This window comes from Onychomys torridus, chromosome 4, assembly GCF_903995425.1.
Source record: "Onychomys torridus chromosome 4, mOncTor1.1, whole genome shotgun sequence".
NCBI classification, from domain to species: domain Eukaryota; kingdom Metazoa; phylum Chordata; class Mammalia; order Rodentia; family Cricetidae; genus Onychomys; species Onychomys torridus.
Window position 1 is genome coordinate 151,434,097 of NC_050446.1, and position 17,214 is coordinate 151,451,310.

A 17,214-nucleotide genomic window follows, 5' to 3' on the forward strand; every position below is an offset into this window, starting at 1 on the left:
AGTCTCGTTTTTTTCAAATCAACCTGTTATGACTTGTCATGTTTAACAGTTTTAACCTGTATAACAAACCACCTGAAGTTTAGTGGCTTAAAAATATCAGTCAACATTTTCCATAATCCTTGCCTCTGAGTTGAGTGGGATATTCTTCTGGATGGAGCCAGCTTGTCTTGTCACTGCTGGGCTTCATCATGCACCTGTCAGCAGCTAGTGAATCACATGATAGCTGGAGTGATCTAAGGCAGATTCTGTCCCATTCCTGACAACTTGTTGCTACTGATAGCTAAGTTTTCTTTCCCATGGCTCCTTATTGCCATCAGTCTAACCAGGGCTCGTTTCCATGGCGATGTCAAAGTTTCAAATATAACCAGGGCAGACAAGCTTCAGAGTATAATCGTATTCTTCAATTTGTATCTTATATAGTTGTGTTCAATTGTTTCAAAATTTGCACATGGATAAGAGAGTAAAGGAGGGAGAAATGAAGCCTACCCTACTCCATTGACTGGAAGAACTGCAAAACGTGGCCTTTTAAAAAACGACTTTGCCATTCATCAAACATAGCCTCTCAAGACCATACCTACCTTATTATATAGGCTTGCCTCTTGGAAAGGTGCCATTTATCTCCTTGGCTCAATTGCCAAGAAATATAGTTAACAAATAATACAGAACGAATTGTATCTAGTAATACTTAAAAGTAGCATGAAATGGGTGTTGGTGGCCTTCTATGGTAAAATATAGAGCTGATTCTGAGAGGGAACAGATACTCAACCAGTCACAGATCAAGCTACAGAGTTCATGAAACAAGATGGCTCACATTGACTTAGTCCAAGTGGGCAGCGGGCAAATGATGGGAGCATCTGTGGTTCTCTAGGAATCTGTTACAGACTATATTTCTGGAAAACTGTTCAATCTGCTCTGTCAGATGGATGGCACCATGATTCATGCCCAAAGGCTATGAAACTGGAAATATCACATCCCATTGTATTTTCATCCCAGAACACTTACTATAGAAACCATGTATCCTACCACCTAAAATTGATCTAGCTTAGGTGTACATTGCATATGACATGCTGAAGCATGCATAATCAGCTTAGGATACCACTCTGGACCCAGTATGTATGAGATTGAAACTAGACTTCATCATAAATTTTCAGCATTATTTGTATGGAGTCAGTGAAATAATCTACTTTACACTTCAAATGTTTCATATAAAAAGCTGAGATTATGATATCATCTACCCCATTGGTTATTTTGAAGGAACACATATATAGAACACTTATAATTGAGTTGACATATGTGAAACATTCAACAAATTCACTTTTCTTTTTTAATTACTAGTGAAATTAAAGAAGAAATAAAAATTACCATAGTGAAACTCCTGGATGAAATGGATTATTTCTGTATATTTCTTGATATTTTCTTCTACACCAGCTGAATGCTTGTTTAGGCATTCTTTTCTCCTTTATGCAAGAGAAACAACTATGAGCTAGCCAAATATCATCACACATTTAGGAGATCTAATAGTTAATAATATTCTTTTAGGATTGAAAGGGAGGTAGCAGCTCTTACCTGCTGAGTCATCTTTCCAGTCCTCACAAATGCATTTGATGATCATTTAGGAAGTATGTAAAATTAAAATTCAGGGGATCATCAAATGTATTTGTGAGGACTGGAAAGATGACTCAGCAGGTAAGAGCACTGTTGTTCAAGCTTGTGGACTTGAGTTCAAATCCTCAGAGCAAGACACCCAAAGTTCTCCTTTGGTCTCCCTGTGTGTATTCAAGAGTATACCGTACACACACATGTGAGCATACACCATACACAAAAACAAGTAAAAAATAATTATTTTTAAAAGTTATGATAGTGCCAAAAGAGTTTTCAGATCAGGAGTGACAAACACCACTATTTTCTGTTTTGTTCTATTTGTGTTGTTTGAGATAGGGACTTCCTAGGCTGGCCTTAAACTTTCATCCTCCTGCCTTGTTTTCCCAAGTTCCATTGTTGAATGCATACCACCATGGCCAGTGAAATGAAAGGCCAGGTTTTCAAATATGGTCTGCCTCAAATTGATAAGGTGGTTTGGGGAATCTTAATGTTTCTTAAGTGGAGGTGATGAGACCTCACGGGGTGGCACAGTCTGTGCAAAACAATTGGCTTGGATTGGGAGATTACACCAAAGATGTAATCTTTATTAATAGACAATCAATCCATAGACTCACTGTGGCCCCTGACACTGTTATGAGTAGAAAGTTGAATAGGTTAATTAAGAATGATGAGGAATGAGTCTTTTCAAATCCTTGGCAAGTCTCATTGTCAGCCAAAATTAAAAGCCACTTCTCAGTAAGATGAACCTCTAGAGCCCTTAAAGAGTCAGGGCCCAGAAAAATTATCAGAAAACCCTTGGTGGATTTGAGTCTCATCTTAAGGAATGGCTCTCCTATGAGCTTACACACAGAATTCACGAGCACCCATCTTTCATGGTCCAGCCACTGTCTCTCAAGCTAGGTCAGGAATATGAGAGGCAGAGACTTACAAATCACTTATGTGTGTAGTTAAGCAGCAGAATCGAAGGGATACACTGTGGGCTGGGGAATTTAACAGAGATACAAAGTTTGTCAGTGTATTTCTGAGCTCTTCTATGGAGGGTAGAGTCTGAACTTTACTTGTATTGCACAATAACCCCAAGTCCTCAATTCTGAGCCTTTAAATCAAAGATTAAAGATCTGAGCCTTTAGAGGCAGGCAAGAGAACTACATTAAAAATTTGATTGCTTGCATTTAACTTAAACCAGTGATTAATTATGAGTGTTTGGGAAGTACAAGAAATGAATCACTTCTTATAGTTCTCTAATGAGCAAACCAGTACATCCATCTCACAGTCAGTTAGGAGGACCAATCACATAAAATATTTAGGTGGTACCAAATAAATAGCAAGTCCTTGATAAATGTGATTCTTTATATTATTATTGATCAGACCATTGAATGATGTAGACTTTACTAGGCTTGAGCTTTTAATTGGTTAATATAAAACATTACACAGACCACATTGCCTATGATGTTAAGAGAGCATTTTGTATATATATTCAGTGCAATTAAATGGATCCTTTACTATACAATTCTCCATTTTGTTTTAAGTTGCTATAATGAGGAATTTCAAAGCTATTGATGAAAGTTACTGAGCTAGGGACCAACTTGGTGATTAAGATGAGCAATCAAACACCCGCACATCATCCTAGTGGAATAAGCCCTACCTGGACTGCCTGGAGCCATCTGGATGTCTCCTTCAGAACATTTTTGACTTCTCCCATCTTCCTCTGCCTTTAAACTTTCAGCTCTTTTCTAATGAGTCCTATTCATCTGGAGACATTGGTACAAGAAAGAGAATGTATCAGTGACCTCTTGCTATATAACAAACCACCCAAAATTTAATGGTCTGAAATAGCAATGACTATTCTGGGGGTCAGCAACTCGAGCTCTGGTTTTTTGTAGGAGCTGCTTCTGCTGGTCTTGCCTTAGGTCATTCTGACAGCAGTGATGTGACAACCCAACTTAGAACTGAGGTTTTCTGCCGACCTCTTGCATATGTCTTATAGGATAGTGCTGCCTTCAGCTGGGCCATGTGCTCTAGTAGGCTAGCTTGGGCTTTTTGTGATAGCTTCATGCTAGAGAGTAAGAGCTGACACTGCAAGACCACTTATATGACATTAAAGTAAGCTAAAAGGCCAGGTCATGTCAAGTTATAAGGAAATCCACTCTAGGGTTTTTTAGAGATCTGTGAAGCATCTCATTTTAACCCAACACAGGAGAAGAATGGGAAGAAAAGTATATGAAAGAAACATGAGTAGTAACCATGTACCACATCAGACATTTCCCCATGGAATAGCACTTGTTGATGAGGAATAGTGCTTGTTGACGAATTGCCATGTGATATGCACTCAAAGTGACCAAAGGTCTTATTTAAAAATGGCTGTTTAGTATTTTCTCAAACTTTATTCACATACATAAGTTGTAGTTGCATTCCCAAAGGCTCATCCTTGGCCTATGTTTCCATTTCTTTCTTATCTTGGAGAAAAACCAATAGTGAAGTGTCTGTCTAATTGCCACTAGGGTTACTATCAATGCTGCTAGAGTGTTGCATCTTCTTCCATCAGTTTGTGTTCTACAATGCAGCTTGTCCATGTTATTGGTCAAGGTTATGTCTTTGAGTCAATTTTACACTGTCTTAGAGTATAGACTCCCTGCTATCTGAAATGTGTTTTGTCAGTGGTGTTTGTTTTTCAATCTCCCTTTCTTGAAAGGTAACTTGGGTGTGGGAGGTTATCTGTGAGCCTCTGCTGATATCTCACAGCAATTATGGGACTTTCTTGTAACTTGGATTTCTAAAGGTTTTGTGGTACAAAACATGGAGCCAGAAGTGGGTATAAATGCTGAAATGTTAGAGAGACAAAGGAACAAACCATTAGAGAAACTTCTCACCACTATCAAATCCTCAGGATGAACGTAAGGCAAGATCCTATCTTGATGAATCCTCTGACTGAAAGCCTCTGAGTTCTCTGCCAAAGAAGGCTTGAGTCCTCAGCCAAAAGGCTCTAGTTCCTGTCTCCTCATGCCTTATATACCTTTCTCCACCCAGCCATTTTTACTTCCTTCCTAGTGCTGGGATTAATGGTGTGTGCACTTCCCAAATATTGGTAAAAAAGGCATGAGATCCCAAGTGCTGGGTTTAAAGGCATGTGACTCCCAAATACTTGGATTAAAGGTGTGTGCCACCATTCCCTGGCTCTGTTTCTCTCCTAGACTGAGTCAATCTCATGTAGTCCAGGATGGCTTTGAACTCACAGAGATCCAAACGGATCTCTGCCTCCTGAGTGCTAAGATTAAAAGTGTGTACTACCATTGCCTGGCCTTTATGTTTCATCTAGTGGCTAGCTCTACCCTCTTATCCTCTGGCAGGCTTTATTGGATATACAATATATCACCACACTTTCCAATATACAGTAGATGATTCTCTTCATGAACAATGCTGCCTATCAACTTCTTTATAAAGTAAATGTGACATGTAGGTTTATCTGAGGCACTTTGATATTCTTTTCTACTAGCTTGTAAGCATAAGGCTCATGTTCTAGCCTAAGTGTACCTACAACATTATAACACAGCAACTGTGAGTCAGTGTACTCCTTATAGCATCACCCATGTCTTAGAGCTATGTCCTATGTCCACATTAGACATTTTAGAGAAATCACATAGGCACAGAATTCTGTGGAGCTCTGGCCTGAGGAAGACATTAATTGAAATTAAAGACTCAGAAGAAAATTGATTTCTGACCATAAAATAGATTAAATATACCACTTACTTCATAAAGACAGTGCTTATTTGAGCTGTTGAGGTTAATCAGATTCTATCAAGAGCCATTTATTATAGGCTTGAAGTATGATGTGTAGATATGAATAGAGGCGTTCCTGTGCAGTCTATTCTGGCATGATAAAGAAAATGTGTGCTCAGGGAAAAGCAGTGTTCCATGATGTGGTGATACATCAGAATTATTTGTGATTTAAAAATTCCAACTTTCTTTACATCAATTAATTTATGTGTGTGTGCTTGTTTGCCACAGTACGTGTGTGAAAATCATGGGAATTGGTTCAGTCCTACCATTGGGTTCTAGAGATCAAACTCAGGTAGTCAGTCTTGATGGAAAGCACTTTTACCTGATGAGCCATCATAAATTACCCGCTGAGCTAAAGTAATTTACAATCACATAACATGTTAATTTTGAGGTATTAATTATGTTAAAATTGTGTCAGCTCTTAAGTGACTAATTGAGAAGTTTGAACTTCTCTATGTAATCACATGACTGTTATCCCAAATCTGATTAAAAGAAATAAGTCTAAAAAACATATAATAGCAAAATATCCCAAAGATAGGGCGATACCTTATTGGTGTGTCATAATCTATAACAATAGTGAACATTGAAAGCATTTTACATACATTATTTGATAAATGAAGAATGATTCTTTTACTTTAATCCTTTTTTACACTTCTTTAAAATATTAAGGGTGGGAGAGGAAAAATGGGGGGAGAGGTTGAAAGAGTGGAAAAGGAAAGGGAGCGGGAAACAAGGGATGCTTCCTTCAGGAAAATACGAGAACTCGGGGTTACGTTAATCTGCCCCAGCTAGCCCCACCCCTCCTTCCATTCCCTTCTGTTGAGGAGCTCTCTTCTGAGAAGTGTAGTGGGGGCTTACATGGAATTTGGTGCACCTTCTTGTGATCCATATAATGTTGATGCAAATTAATCTTATTGCTGTAAATAGTTCATTTTTGCTGCTTAGCAAAATTCTACTGTGTAAATATATACTAATTTAGTTGTCCTTTCTCCTGGACATGTGGTCATTTCCAGTTTGGAGCTGTCTTGCCAAAGCTTTCCAGGATATTTTTGTACAATCTTTCTCATATCTTTATTTTTAATATACTTTTATTCATTATAAAAACAATAGGTTTCACTGTGGCATTCAAACATGTCCATAATATACTTAAATCAACTTCATTAATCTCTTTTCTCCCTCTCCCTCCTAGGCCATCTTCTACTTTCATGTCTTTTCCTTCACATATGAGGGATGTGAAATATGAAATAATATATGCAATATTTGTTTTTCTGAGATGGGTTAAATTTGCTTCTTAATACTATGATATCCAGTTCCATCCAGTTCTCAGTAAGCCACATACCTTTGTCAATTTACGGCTCAATAACTACATTTTACACACACACACACACACACACACACACACACACACATACACACACACACACTTTATCAGTTCATATATTCACATGCACACCTGGACTGGTTCCACCACCTGGCTCTTGTGAGCATCATTACAAGAAACAAGGATGTACAGGTTGCATACAAACTAGAAAACGAAATCAACCCAGATTTCAATCAACAACAACAAAAACGGATAAAGGAAATGTGACATACATACACAATGGAATACTACTCAGCTGTTCAAATTACAGGGAATTAGTGACTGTAAGTGCCCAGCCATAAGTGGTACAACTTTATCAATACCGCCCACCAAGTTCAGGGAATATAGCAGAAGAAGAGGCAGAAGGAACTGAAGAACTGGAGGATGGAAAAGAGAGCTGTGAAATCCTGTCTTCTGGACTTGATGTGAGAATTGTACTCATGAATTCATAGCAGCTATAGTTACTTGCACAAGACCTATCCCAGATCAAGTAACCCAAATTTCCAGTATAGATGGGGTGGGGACTTTACTGAGGAGCTATTGGAAATTGATAGCTGTGAGAAGAGGGAGACCCATTCTTTGAGAGTATGGCCACTGGTAGGTTGCCCATGCTCCAGTGGATGACCCCATAATTCCACAACCATTCACATATGGGCAGCACTACTTTGACTTAGCAGATTATTAAAAGCATAAGAGGATATAAAGTTAAGAGGTAAACATTACAGGGAGGTCCAGAGAAGGTTGGAGGGAGTAAATGGGAGGTAGATATAACCATATTTCATTGTATACTTCATGAAACTGAGTATTATTTGCATGTGTGTTCACCAGGGTTAATGATTGATATCTTCTTTTGTGATTTTTCCCTTATCCTGATATTTTTATTAAATTTAAATCTGTATGATCCTCATTTTATAGAAGGAGTTTTGAAACTTCCATACCTTTCTATTTTATGGTATACCTTCAAAAGCATTAGAGTTAATTCTTCTTTAAAGATCTGGAAAAATTCTCCAGTGGATTCTTCTAGTCCTCAGATTTTCTGTTTTGGGCAACTTTGTATACTGTGACAATCCCATTCTTGTTTAGTTTTTTAAAATATTCTCTCTGTTCATTTTGGTAAGCCATAGTATACAAAAGTTCATCCATTTCTTCTTTTCCAATTTGTTGGATAATAAGTTTTCAAAGTAATCTTTTATAGTCCCTTGGAATTCAGTAATAAGCATTCTTATGTCCTTCTTTCATGTGGAAGTCTATCAATTTAGATTTTTCTCTCTTTTGACTTGTCTTGCTAAGTAGTCACCACTCTTTTTTAATAATTTTAAAGAATCAATTCTGTATTTCATTTACCCTTTGTGTGGTTCTTTTAGAATCAATTTCATTAACTTTAGTTCTGATATTTATTATTTTTTGTTGGTTTTGTTTTTATAAGACTGAGTTACATTGACTTGGTGTCTGTGAGTTTCTTGTGTGGTCATTTGTAATTGCAATATTTTCTTTATTTCTGATTCTTGTATGTATTTATTTCAGGTTCTGTGACAAGAAACTTGAATTTCCATTCAAACTTGAATTGCTGATTTTAAACATTAATAGTGAAACATCATAGTGAGGATTTGATTCCACTTTTCTTCCTAAATACATTTTTAAAGATTTATTTATTATATAGTGTTCTGTTTATTATATAGTGTATCCTTGCAGGCCAGAAGAGGGCATCAGACCTCATTACAGATGGTTGTGTGCCACCATATGGTTGCTGGGAATTGAACTCAGGACGTCTGGAAGAACAGGCAGTGTTCTTAACCTCTGAGCCATCTCTCCAGCCCCCTAAATACAATTTTAATTTTTTATTATTTTATTTTATAATTAATTAAATTTTACATATCAGGCACAGATTCTCCTGTCCTCCCTCCTCCCACCTCCCAGCCTTCCCCCGCAATCCACTCCCATTCCCACATTCTCCAAGGCAAGGTCTGGGGATTCAGCTCAGTCTGGTAGATTCACTTGAGGCAGGTCCAGTCCGCTCCTCCCTACACCAAGGCTGAGCAAAATGTCTCAGCATAGGCCCTAGGTTCCAAAAAGCCAGCTCATGCACTAAGGACAGGTCCTGGTCCCACTGTCTGGGGGCCTCCTAAATAGTTCAAGCTAATCAACTGTCTCACTTAACCAGAGGGCCTGATCCAGTTCTGTGGGGGCTCCTCAGCTATTTGTTCATAGTTCATGTGTTTCCACTAGTTTGGCTATTCAGCAGAGAAAACCAATGACATCATGAGGTTTGCAGGCAAATGGATAGAACTAGAAAAAAATCATCCTGAGTGAGGTAACCCAGACTCAGAAAGACAAACATGGTATGTATTCACTCATAAGTGGATACTAGATGTAAAGCAAAGGATAACCAGACTGCAACTCACAGCTCCAGGGAGGCTAGCTAGTAAAGGGGACCCTAAGAAAGACACAGGGATTGCCCAACAACAGAGAAATTGGATGAGATCTACAAGAGCAAACTGGATTGGGGGGGGTGGTAATGGAGGGCAAGGGTTGGGGGAAAGAGAGCTTAGGGGAGTGGGAGGTCCCAGCTGGATCAGGAACAGAGTGGGAGAACAAGGAAAGAGATACCATGATAAAGGAAGACCCACGGGAATAGGAAGAAGCGGAATGCTAGAGAGGTCCCCAGAAATCCACAAGGATACCTCCACAATAGACCACTGGCAATGGTCAAGAGAAAGCCTGAACTGACCTACTCTGGTGATCGGATGGCCAAACACCCTAACTGTCATGATAGAACTCTCATCCAGTGACTGATGGAAGCAGATGCAGAGATCCATGGCCAAGCCCCAGATGGAGCTCCAGGAGTCCAATCGGCCAGAGAGAGGAGGGATTATGTGAACAAGAGACCATGATTGGAAAAAGCACTGGGAAAAATAGCCGAACAAGCAATATTTTCTCTTAGAACTGCCTTTGATATATCTCATAGATTCTGATACATTGTACATCCACTTTCAGGATTTTCCCTTGATTTCTTCAGTAGATCTTTGACTATTCAAGAAGGTATTTTGTGGTGATATTTTATTTGTGCTCTAATAAATAAAGTTTGCATGGAGATCAGAGAAAAAAGCCAGCCACTGTATTAAACATAGAAGTCAGGCAGTGGTAGCACATGCCTTTAATCCTAGCATTCGGGAGGCAGAGAATCATCTGGATCTCTGTGAGTTCAAGGCCACACTGGGAACAGAGCCAGGCGTGGTGGTACACACCTTTATTCCCAGCACTAATTAACTATAAAGGTCTGGAGGTCTGTACAGACAGACAGGAAGTTACACAGCTGGGCAGAAAGAGGAAGTGATGTAACTGGGTGGATAGAGGAAGTAAGATGGCAAGGACAGAAAGGATATAGGTGTGCATATAATTTCCACATGTTTCTCTTCTTATTTTAAAAAGTTTTAAATTTATATGTTTTATTTTATTTGCCTACAGGTATATATGTGCACCATGAGTGTGCCTGGGGCATGGGGAGTCCAGAAGATTGTGGCATATCCCCTGGAGCTGTAATTATACAGTTATGGGCCACCATGTTGATAATAGGAGTCTAAACCAAGTCCTCTGTAAGAATAGCAAGTGCCCTTAACCACTGAGCGATCTCACCATCCCCTAGGTTTCTCCTTTTGGTGATTTCTAGTTTCACTCCATTATGATCTCAAACGTTAAAAGCAATTATTTCAATGCCTTATATTTGCTAATTCTTCCTTTGTGGCATAAAATATGATATATTTTGGAGAAAGTTCTATGAGCTATCAAAAAGAATGTTTACTTGTGAAAGGTATACTATGTTGTAGGTGTCTGCTATGTTGACTTGCTCTACCATGCAGTCATTTAATGATGAAGTTTACTTCTTTATTTTTATTTCATTTGGGTGATCTGTGTTTTGATGACAGTGAAGAATGTCACTCACTGTTATTGTATTGGAGCCTAGCTATCATATTTTTCTCAGTAGTGCTTTCGGAAGCTGAGGGGTCTTTAATGCACACATGTTTACAATTGTTTTGTAATCTTGGTGTATTGTTCACTTCTCTGGCATGTGTTGAGCTTCTCTCTCTCTTTTGACCATTTTTGACTTGAAGTCTGCTTTGTCAGATATATAGACGCCTACTTTTGTTTGATTCCAGATTCCATTTGCTTGGGACATCAGTTTATGCCCTTTTAAGTGTTTCAGTGTGTCTTTGTTTCTTTGAGCAGAAATTGGTTGGATACTTTTTTTTATCCATTTCACCAGTATGTGTCATTTAATTGCCATCTTAAGACCATTTACATCTAGAATTGTAATGGAAAGAAATGAACTAATGACTGTCATTTTGATGTTTCTTTCCCAGTTCTCATTGTCTTTTCTGGTGCTGTCATGGGGTTTCTTGTTTCCTGTGTTCTCATGGCTATTTTGCCTTACTTTCCTGTGTGTAGTACCTGTTCTGAGTATCTCCTACAATCTTGGCCTAGTGGTTATGGATTCCTTTAACTTGTGTTTAGTGTGGAAGGTGTTTTTCTTTGAGTTCTGTAAAACAAAGGTAACTTTTCTGGATGTGGTGATCTAGTTTGGCAGTTATTTTTCTTTCAGGACATGAAGTATTATATTATACATTCTCCTGACTTTAGACCTTCTGTTAAGTAATGTTGTACTTTGCTTTTCTACTAGTGTAATAAAACACCAACCAAATACAACTTGGAGAGGAAAGGGCTTATTGAGGTTATAGCTTACAGTCCAGCATTGAGGGAAGCCATGTCAGGTCAGGTGGTCCAGGCAGGACCTTGAAGAATGCTGTTTATTGGCTGTCTCTCTATGGCTTACTAGACCTTCCTTAGACAACTCAGGATCACCTGCCCAAGTGTGGCACTGCCCACAGTGGTCTGGGCCCTCCCACCTCAACCATTAGTTAAGAAAATGCTTCACAAACTTACCTACTGGCCAATCCTCAATTGGGGACCCTTTTTCCCAGGTGACTATAGTTTGTGTCAAGTTGACAAATCTAACCAGCATGAGAAATCTGCTGTTACTCTGATAGGTTGCTCTTCAAAAATTACAATTTTTTTCTGTTGTAATTTTCAATTCTGTTTCTTTATTTTTACTACTTTTTTTTTGCAATGTGGGGAGGTTCTTTTCTGGGCATGTCTGTTTGGAGTCCTAAATACCTTCTATACCTGGGTACTCACATGTTTCCCAAGATTTGGGAATTTTCTACTATTATTTTACTAAGTAGTTTTTTCAGCCCTTTAGCTTGTGACTTGGCGCATGATTATATACCAAAAGTAGATTTAGTCTTTAGTTGTGTTTCAAAAGTCTCATGGTTCTGTTCATAATTTCTATTTTTATAATTACTGAATATTTTAATTCATTAATCTTAAGTTTGGAAATTCTTTTGCTTGATCTAATCTGTTGATGATTTTGTTTGATTCACTGAGATTTTTATTTCTAAGACTTTTGTTTGGTTCCCTTATCTGTGGTGGTATTGTGTTCCCCAATATATTGTGCACCCTAATAAATTTATCTGGGGTCAGAGAACAGAACGGACACTAGACAGACATAGAGGCCAGAAAATGGTGTCACTCATATCTTTAATCCTAGCCTTCTGGAGGCAGGGATCCATCTGGATCTCTGTGAGTTTAAAGCCACACTGGAAACAGCCAGGCATGGTGACTCACACCTTTAATTCCAGGAAGTGATGGTAGAAAGCAGAAAGGTATATAAGGCTTGAGGACCAGGAACTAAAGCTGGTTAAGCTTTCCGGCTTTTAGTAGCAGTTCAACTGAGATTCATTCTAGATGAGGACACAGAGGCTTCCAGTCTGAGGAAACAAGATCAGCTGAGGAATTGGCAAGGTGAGGTGGTTGTGGCTTGTTCTGCTTCTCTGATCTTCCAGTATCCACCCAAATACCTAGTTTAAGGTTTGATTTTATTAATAAGAAGTTTTAAGATTCTTGCTGCATCTATTCACATCATTCTCTCTGGTATTCACTGAAGTCATTATATCGTGTATTGTCTTCTTTAATTTGTTTTTTGTTTGTTTGTTCTTAGAACATATTGATTATTTTTATAATCACTCTTTTGAATTTTTATCTCAAGTTTAATCTACTTCAATATATTTGGAGTCAGCTTCAAGAAAATAATGAACATTTAGAGGAATCAAGTTGCCGTTCCACATACCTTGTATTTCCTTGTTGATATTTACATACCAATTAGAATATATGTCTCTTCCACTTATATGTAAGAGCCTTTTACAGGCAATCTATCCCTTAACAATGTTTCCTTGGAATAACACATTGTTTTGAAGTGCTGAATGTATTTCCAAATGTATGCTGTAGTATACCTTTTCTGTTCTTTGATGGTAATTATAGTATTTTGATACTATGTATCCTGTGTCAGCTCCTGAGGGTCCTGGTTTCTCTGTAGGTATCACAAAAAGTGTTCTAGACAAGAGTACACATGAGGTAAATCCTCCATGATTATTTTTCTACTGTTGTTAGGAATGTAATGTCTAGGAAAGTATTGAGAGCAACCTATGCTATAGGCCCTCACGCCTGTGGCTTCCATGTCTGTTGTTGATGTTCTTTGTTTTGTTGTTGTTGTTGTTTCTCTCTGCAGCACTGTGGGGAGAATATCCCAGAGACTCTTTAGGTCTCCCTCCTCTGGCCATGTTTTGTGTTCCCTGTTCTTCAAGGTGACGTATGCACTGAGGTGTGAGGGAGACAGTGTGTGTGTAGATCAAGGTATGTTGATTCTTAGATGGGCTTGGAGTATAGCTCAGTGGTAGAATTTTCATACAATATACTGTAGGGGTATTTAATCCCCATCAGCATGTAGAGAGGATAACAGAGTGAATCTTCTTTGTCAACTTGACTGGATTAGGAATCATCTAGGAGACACACTTTTAGATATGTCAGTAAAGATGTTTTCAGAAGAATGGAGGGCTCAGAATGAAAACTCAGTCTGAATATGGATGATACCATACCATGAGTTAGATTCCAGGACTGAGGAAAAAGGGGGAATAAAGGAAACCAATAGAGTGCTAGTATTCATTTCTCTCTGCTTCCTGAAGGCAGTCACAGTGTGACAGATACTTTACATTTCACCCACTATCCCTTCCCAGCCATGATGGACCTTGTGAGTGAGCCATAGTATACCTCTCTTCCATTATTTTTTTCATCTACTTAATCACAACAATGAGAAGGTTGACAAATATGGAGGGACACCAAGTAACAAGGAACCAGAGAGAGAAATGAAGTAAAAACTGAGTAGCAGATAGGATGTCCACAAGGCTCAAGTCAGCAACAATAGGAATGATGGAGACTGCAGTAGTACAAATTAAAATGTTCCAGAAGTTGATAAGAAAAGATAAAGAAAATTAAGAGAAAAAAAGAAATATAAAAAGTTAGAATATTCAGACAAGATAGGTCTGTTGGGGGTGGTGTGGCTGTAGACAATTAGAGCTTTCAAAACACAATGAGGGCAAAAGCAGAAGATAGCTAGAATGGGAACACCCTAATTGAGAGAAAGGAAGGAAAGGAAGCAGGAAAGGGGGAAGGGAGAGAGAGGAAGAGAGGGGGGAGAGGACTTGGAGGGAGTGAGCCAGAATTAACCTAGAAGCTTCCTCCCAAAGGACTGGTTTTCATAGTATCAAAAGGTGCTATATGCACACTGCCAAGGGAGAATAGCAATTGATACTCCTACCCATCTGTAAAGCCTATGAACTACATCAATAACTGCACTGGCAAGGTTTCCCCAATGGTGCAATAGTGGCACTTTTATCTTTAGGGTAATGAATAGATGTTTGATTTAACTCAAGGCTCTCTCAGTGGGAGGGAATTTATATCTGGCACTGTCAGCTTAGCCAACTATCCACAGCTGGAGAGGTCATAGACCCTAGAGGAGAACTTACTGCTGCCATTTTCCTAAACTAATGTGATTTCTAAATATTATCCTTATAGCCACAGATGATTAGAACACTTACCCCTCACCAAGGAAGCTTCTTTTTGCAGAAGTTAAAGACTATTACCTCCACAGTTGGGCAAAATGCAGTTGGTGGTGGGATGCCAAACGCCAGTTGATGCATTCTCAATGCATTCCCTATAACTAAGGATCAGGGAACATAACAGAAGAAAGGACAGAAAGCTTGTAAGAGCCTGAGGACCAGGATGGCTGCATTTTCTGTTCCTTAGATGTACCACAGAAAATGCACCCCACAAACTCTCAACAAAACTAGTTGATATGCTAACATGAATGGGGGAAATCTCACAAGGTCTTACCCTTATATGAAGAGCTGCATGTGCCCAAGGACTTCTAAGAGAAAGAGAATTGTTATTTGTTTTAACTCTTTTGTGGGGGGCAACACCCAGCTCCCAAATAAATCATACACAGAGTCTTATTCTTAATTCTGAATGGCCGGCCTTAGCTTAGCTTGTTTCTTGTCAGCTTTCCTTAACTTAAATTATTCCATCTATCTTTTGCCTCTGGGATTTTCCCATTTTCTTACTTCTGTAAATCTCACTCTTATTCCATGGCTTGCTGGGTGGCTGGCCCCTGGAGTCCACCTCCATCTTTAGCTACCTTTTCTCTCCCTTCCCAGATTTCTCCTTCTATATATTCTCTCTGCCTGCCAGCCCTACCTATCCTTTCTCCTGCCTTGCCATTGGCCATTCAGTTCTTTATTAGACCATAAGATGTTTTAGACAGGCACAGTTGCACAGCTTCATAGAGTTAAACAAATGCAACATAAACAAAAGTAACATAACTTAAAATAATATCCTACAACGGAGAATCAGTTCCCTCTAGGGATGAGCTCCCACATAGGTTGTCCAACCCCAAGAGGTCAGCCCTGGACACATGTACATATGAGCAATGTTAAATGGACTGTGTGTGTGTGTGTGTGTGTGTGTGTGTGTGTGTGTGTGTGTGTGAATAACAATTACAGAAGACTGATAGGGGAACAAAAGAAGAATTAAAGTTTGAAGGGGTGGGGTGGAAGCAGATGCAGTTCTCATATATGAAATTCTCAAAACATAATTAAAGAAAATTAAAAGAAAAATAAATTGACTATTAAATGGAAAGTTCAAAATCACTAGCTTTGTCTTATTGACTGTGTCCTTTGCTCTACAAAAGCTTCTCAGTTTCAACAGGTCCCATTAATTGATTGTTTCTCCCAGTGTCTGTGCTACTGGTGTTATATTTAGAAAATTCTCTCCAGTGCCAATGCGTTTAAGAGTACTTCCTACTTTCTCTTCTATCAGGTTCAGAGTAACTAGATTTATGTTGAGGTCTTTGATCCACTTGGACTTAAGTTTTGTGGATGGTGACAGATATGGATCTATTTGCAGCCTTTTACACATTGACATCCAGTTATGCCAGCACCATTTGTTGAAGATGCTTTCTTTTTTCCATTGTACATTTTTGGCTCCTTTGTCAAAAATTCTATGTTCATAGGTATGCGGGTTAATGTCAGGGTCTTCAATTTTATTCCATTGGTCCACATGTCAGTTTTTATGCCAGTACCAAGCTGTTTTTATTATGGTAGCTCTATAGTAGAGCTTGAGGTTGGGGATCGTGATGCCTCCAGAGGTGGTTTTATTGTACAGGATACTTTTGGCTATCCTGGGTTTTTTGTTTTTCCACATGAAGTTGAATATTATTCTTTCCACATCTGTGAAGAATTGTGTTGGTAATTTGATGGGAATTGCGTTGAATCTGCAGATTGCTTTTGGTAAGATCGCCATTTTTACTATGTTAATCCTGCCTATCCATGAGCATGGGAGATCTTTCCATTTTCTGACATGTTCTTCAATGTCGTTTTTCAGGGACTTAAAGTTCTTGTCATATAGGTCCTTCACATGCTTAGTTAGAGTAACCCCAAGGTATTTTATATCATTTGTGGCTATTGTAAAGGGTGATGTATCTCTGATTTCCTTCTCAGCCTGTTTGTCTATTTTATTAGGAGGGCTACTGATTTTTTTGAGTTGATCTTGTATCCTGCTATGTTGCTGAAGGTTTTTATTAGCTGTATCAGTTCCTTGGTTGAATTTTTGGGGTCACTCATGTATACTATCATGTCATCTGCAAATAGGGAGAGCTTGACTTCTTCCTTTCCAATTTGTATCCCCTTAATCTCTTTGTGTTGTCTTATAGCTCTGGCTAGAACTTCAAGTATTATATTGAATAAGTATGGGGAGAGGGGACAGCCTTGCCTTGTTCCTGATTTTAGTGGTATTGCTTTGAGTTTCTCTCCATTTAATTTGATGTTTTCTGTTGGCTTGCTGTAGATTGCCTTTATTATGTTTAGGTATGTTCCCTGTATTCCTGATTACTCCAAGACCTTTATCAGGAAGGGGTGTTGGATTTTGTCAAATGCCTTTTCTGCATCTAGTGAGATGATCATGTGGTTTTTTTCTTTGAGTTTGTTTATATGGTGTATTACATTGATGGACTTTCGTATGTTGAACCACCCTTG